Raw genomic sequence first — 5556 nt, forward strand, 5'->3', positions numbered from 1 at the left:
TCTATACAAGTTTACACTTTGCAGGTCTAGTATTCAGTTTTCACGTTTGGTTATTACAGGATCCCTCAACAACTAGGCTCAAACTCTGTCAAAAATTGTTATAATTTGGATCAGATTTGAAAACACTTTATTAAAAGTGGAACGACTCTAGTACCAATTTGTTGTGAAAACATTAGAGATTAAGCCACAATATGAAGCAATTGACTACAAAAATGCAAGAATAAAATAATATGCAGAGAATTGATATTTTATTATAATATGGAGAAAGAATACAAAGATTTTGTATTTATAATTTATTTAACTTGTAATGAGGTTAAACAACCTAATTAAATTGTAAAGAAGAGCCAAATATATATAGGAAACGATTCAAGCCCTAGAAATAGAGTTGTAGATGAAATAGAATGTTAAAAAGTTTCCTTATATTGATTTTTTTAAATCTAACACAAATTGCGATTACCAATAGGGTTTTCAAATAGAACTTTAACTAGAATTTACCCAATAGATTTCAAATATGATTCCAAAAGGATTCCAAATAGAATTCTTCTTAACATGTACTTTAATTATAACTTTCAATTATCTTCGACAAAGAATTCGGGTCACACCCAAATTCTATCAGAAATAATTAACTGAATTTGGAAAATAAGACAATATGACGTTGAATGTACCTTGAACAAAGACTGGTTAAGCCGGTTTGAATATTTCTAATTGGCTTTGAACTTGTCATTCTTGCATACTGATGAAAAACGGGAGAGTTCCTACACCTTCTTTTCTGTCCTTGGAGTAACTTTTCTGAAGATTGTTGGACTTGGATCAAATAAATTAACAGTTTTTTACCACGACATAACATATCAAATAGGCAATGAACATTCTGATATTATTCTCAGCCTATGGCCATGGAATCCTGAATTGGAAGGGGGGGAGAGTTCAATGTTCAAACTTAGGGAGCTTATTTTCTTCTGATTGGCAGTTCATACTTGTATGGTAGCTTCTTACAAAATCAACTGAACACCTAATTCCATCACTGCTATTAAGTAATATCCAAGATTTGTGCTTGCGGTTATGTCGAAAAAAGTAATAGAGGTGTTAACTAGATCGTGTTGGCTAGTACACTTTTTGAATTTAAGATGAACGAGTTTATATAGTGTTTTAACCCCCCTTTTGACCCCATTTGTTCAAATTAAAATGGGTGGAATAGTATTTTTTGGAAGAATGGGTGATTGAAAAATAAAGAAAAGTTTTTCGGTTTACATTTAGGGATTGTTTGAGTCCCATTTTTCTAGAATAATGTATTTTAAAATAATATTATGATAGAGAATGTTTGGTTAAAAAATAAGAAAATTTTTGGATTTGCGTGTAATATTATTTTATTGAAAAATGTATGGTTAAAATGATATTAAATCACTATTGAAGAATGTATTTTGATAAAAAAATGGGGCTCAAACAAGGACTTAATATTATTTTACGGAAGACTGTGATTGAAAATAAAAGGAAGAAAAATAAAATTTAATTTAATGGAAACCAAGCGGGAGCTTGATGGCTTAATAAAGGTTCGAGCCCACGTTATCATGGGAATGATGAGAATCACGCTGTTATTGGCATAGAAATGGAATGGTCAGAAATGTAGCAGGTGTAAGAGGAGTTAATCATGATGATCCATATATCCTACAAGGCCGCGCTATTACATTCTAATAAGGGGCGTCTGTGTAGTGCATAATAGCCATCTCATTTAGCCCTTATGTAGTGGGATTAAAATTAAATTTTTTTTAATAAATTTTGATAAAAGTGATGAAATTTAGGTCGATTTGTTGAATCCCATTAGAAACGAAAATGGCGTCCAAATCTTGTCAAAGTTTTGTATCCCCATTTTATGTAAAATTATAAATAACATCTATTCTAAGGGGATGAATGTAAGTTTTATACGTACAGAAAAATTTTCACGGAAGTGCTACAAAAATTCAAAATGGAGGGCATGTGTCGGGTGAAAGGAAAAGCAAAGTAAGGTTGGTTAGAGAAAATTATTAGAAAATTCATTAAATTACTTATGTTTTTGTCTTAATTTTTGGGCTCATTACAAGATATCAAACGAGGTTGAAATGTTACATTTTTAATATCATTTTGAAGTATTGATGACCTAATATTTCACGTCATTAACAGTACACGAAATGGCCAATCGTAGCAAATATTACGGCGTGTCAAAATAGGCATTTCTAAACTAGTATTTCAAGAATTTCGATGACAAGCTAACTTTAAAAATTCTTCGATGATTCTACGCTAGTCGAATCCATAAATTTTCTATATTTTCTCAAAGTTCATTTCGAGAACTATATAATAGACACATCGAATTTGTCTAAATGAAATAATTGATTTTTTTTTTAAAAAGACGAGTTATACGCATTTTTTAACACACGCGTTTGATGTATATTTAATTATTTTTGATATTCAATTAGATCATTCGATGTGTCTATGATATAGTTCGCGAAATGAGTTTCGAGAGAATATAAAAAATTTATGGATTCGACTAGCGTAGAATCGTCGAAAAACTTTTAAAGTTAGTTTGTTATCGAAATTCTCGAAATACTAGTTTGGAAAGACCTACTTTGACACGCTGTAACATTTGCTACGATTGATCGTTTCACGCACGTTAACGATGTGAAATATTAGGCCATGACTACTTCAAAATGATATTAAAAATGTAATATTTCGACCTTGTTTGATATCCTGTAATGAGTCCGAAAATTCAGACAAAACATAAGTAATTTAATGAATTTTTTAATAATTTTCTCCAACCAACCGTCCTTGACTTTTCTTTTCACTCAACACGTGTCTTTCATTTTAAATTTCTGTAGCACTTCTGTTAGAATTGTTCTGTACGTGTGGCTTTACTCATCCTCGTATTATCTGAAAAGCCCTAATTTTTATCCAGAAAAGCCAATGCAAAAATGAATAATTAAATCTTCGATTATTCATCACCACCCGAAATTTTTTTGTTGTTGTAGTGTTTTTTTTCCCTCACATATAAGCTCAGTTTCAGACACCCACTTAGCTTTTGATTCTCCTTCCGTTTTGCCAAGCATCCACCATGAGCTTTTTGAGAGAATTTTACAGCCCATGTCTCTCTCATTGGAAAATAATTTTTATTTTTATTTTTATTTTTTTTTTGTGGGGAATCTATAGTTGATATAGCCTGAAAAGCTCGTCTTTTGAGATTTTGTAATCTTCAGATCTTTTATTTTGGATTTTTGGGTGATTATTTTCTAGTATTTTTTTCCTATTCAATCTTTTGAATTTCGAATTACAATGCAATCTCAGTTGGTTCCTGATAATTTGTGTTTCTTCTGGGTTCATATTCTTGATTTTTGCATTTTGTATGTCCATTTTTGAGTTTCATGTAATTGGGTTATTTCCATTGGATCTATAGGCCTTGGATCAATTCCTGTTTTATATTTGCCTTTGTCGAAATTTTGAGATAGAGGAAGATAATAACAGAAAGTTGTGAGAGAAACGGGTCCTATATTATCCAGAGGGCGGTACAAATTACTATTTAATTAATAATGTGGGCTATTGATGTTGCTTTGAATACCATTAGCGAAGAGACATTGAGGTCAGCTAGCTATATTGATAGCCGGTTGGCCCTTTGTTCAAGTGAGTCAATTGTAATATACATCACCGTCTCTGGTTCTTTGATTCCCATTCGCGTGATGAAGCCGTACTCAATTGCATCGATGAAACTGAGGATTCAGTCATCTCAAGGGTTTGTATTAAAGAGGCAGAAACTAGTTTTTGGAGGCAGGGAGTTATTAAGAAATGATTTCCTTGTTAAGGGAATCAATGTTTGGACCACCAGCGAGGAAGAATTTGAATTTCGTATTGATAGGCATAAGAACATAGGGTATCTAAAGCGTAGGATTGCCAAGAAAGGGAAAGATTTTGTAAGCCTTCAAGATCCTGAGCTCTTCTGTGATGGTAAGAAGCTTGAGGATCAAAGGCTAATTGATGATATTAGTAAGAACAATGATGTCGTGATTCATTTGGTAGTTCAAAAATCTGCAAAAGTTCGGGCTAAGTCTGTTGAGAAAGACGTTGAACTCTCCATTGTGGCTACGAACTCCAACTGAAGGATAGATGATGATCGCCAAGTCCCTAAAAGTAACAATCTGTTGAGGGAACTACAGGTTTTATCTAGTAAGCCACCTGATAAGAACTCTCTGTTGGAACCAGTTGTCATTAATCCAAACATAAAGTTCCCTTCTTTTGTATGGGATATGATTAACTCAGCATCTGATGGATTGGCAAGAGGAAGACAGCCAATCAGATCGTTCGAGATTATGGGAGGAACTTATTTCATCCAAGATGTTTCAAGAAACAAGTATGTTTCCATTTTTAAGCCGGTAGATGAGGAGCCAATGGCTGTGAATAACCCTCACGGTCTACCTCTATCGACCAATGGTGAAGGATTGAAAATGGGAACCTGAGTTGGAGAAGGTGCATTGATAGAGGTTGCAACTCACATATTAGACCATCCGAAGACAGGTCCTAGGTCATTGTCCAGTGGAGAAATTGACTTTTCTGGTGTACCTCCAACAGTAATGGTGAAATGCATACATAGAGGCAAGCAGAGGAAAGAAGCAAGAAGGGTCCTCATGATCTATTAAGATTGGATCACTGCAGATGTTCAAGAAAAGTTTTGGAAGTAGTGAAGATATGAGTCCTCAGGATTTTCCTGTGGAGGAAGTCCATAAGATCAGTGATGCAGGATAGATTTGGGAAGAAGAGGCAAGAAGAGGAAAGAGGCAAGAAGGGAAGGAGAAGAAACAGAGCAGCAACACTAGAAGATAGAGAAGAAGAAGAAAAACTCAGGGGAAAGGGAAAAGAAGAAAACCTATGCTTCAAGCATATCATTCATTTCATTCAATCATCGTCCCTCCAATTACGGTATACATTCATTTATATAGGAGAAAAAGACCAAACCTAAAGCATAAAAAGCCTTGGGCCGGCCCATAAATTCAACCCAATTCAACTAATAAAATATAAAATAAATAACATCCAAGTAGAAGCCCAACATAAAATAAATAACATCCAAGTAGGGTGGGTGGAAAACTCGAATAAACATAGCAAAAGATTCAGTGTGGGAGCTCTCAGGTGGAGATAGAAAATGATCATCAAAAGGGTTAAAATAGCCTTTGAAAGCAACGAAGCCCTTAACAAGTAAAATAAGGTGGTGGTCATAATATGATGAAAGATCATTGACATATACATTTGGATCAACATGCTTTAGAATTTTAAAATGACCAACATTACGGGCTTGCAATATAACATAATCCCTAATATTAAATTCAAAATGTCGTTTATGCAAATCAAATCAAAGTTTGTATGATGTATTACTATCTTCAAGTTATTTATTGATCTCAACGTGCAAGTCATGTAGAAGGGGTAAAATTACCTCATTTGACATCAACAAATTAGCATGTGGACACATGAGAATAATATCTAAAGGTCTCATAGGCTTATAATCATGACTAACTTTAAAGGAACTCAAACCTAGAGATTGATTCATAG

The 5556-nt window shown here is 33.6% G+C and overlaps 1 pseudogene; it reads left to right on the forward strand.

Annotated features, from left to right (window-relative positions):
- Window positions 1-2947: 2947 nt before the first annotated feature.
- Window positions 2948-4816, forward strand: LOC111404830 (annotated as a pseudogene).
- Window positions 4817-5556: the final 740 nt, after the last annotated feature.

This window comes from Olea europaea, chromosome 11 (genome assembly GCF_002742605.1).
Source record: "Olea europaea var. sylvestris chromosome 11, O_europaea_v1, whole genome shotgun sequence".
NCBI classification, from domain to species: Eukaryota; Viridiplantae; Streptophyta; class Magnoliopsida; order Lamiales; family Oleaceae; genus Olea; species Olea europaea.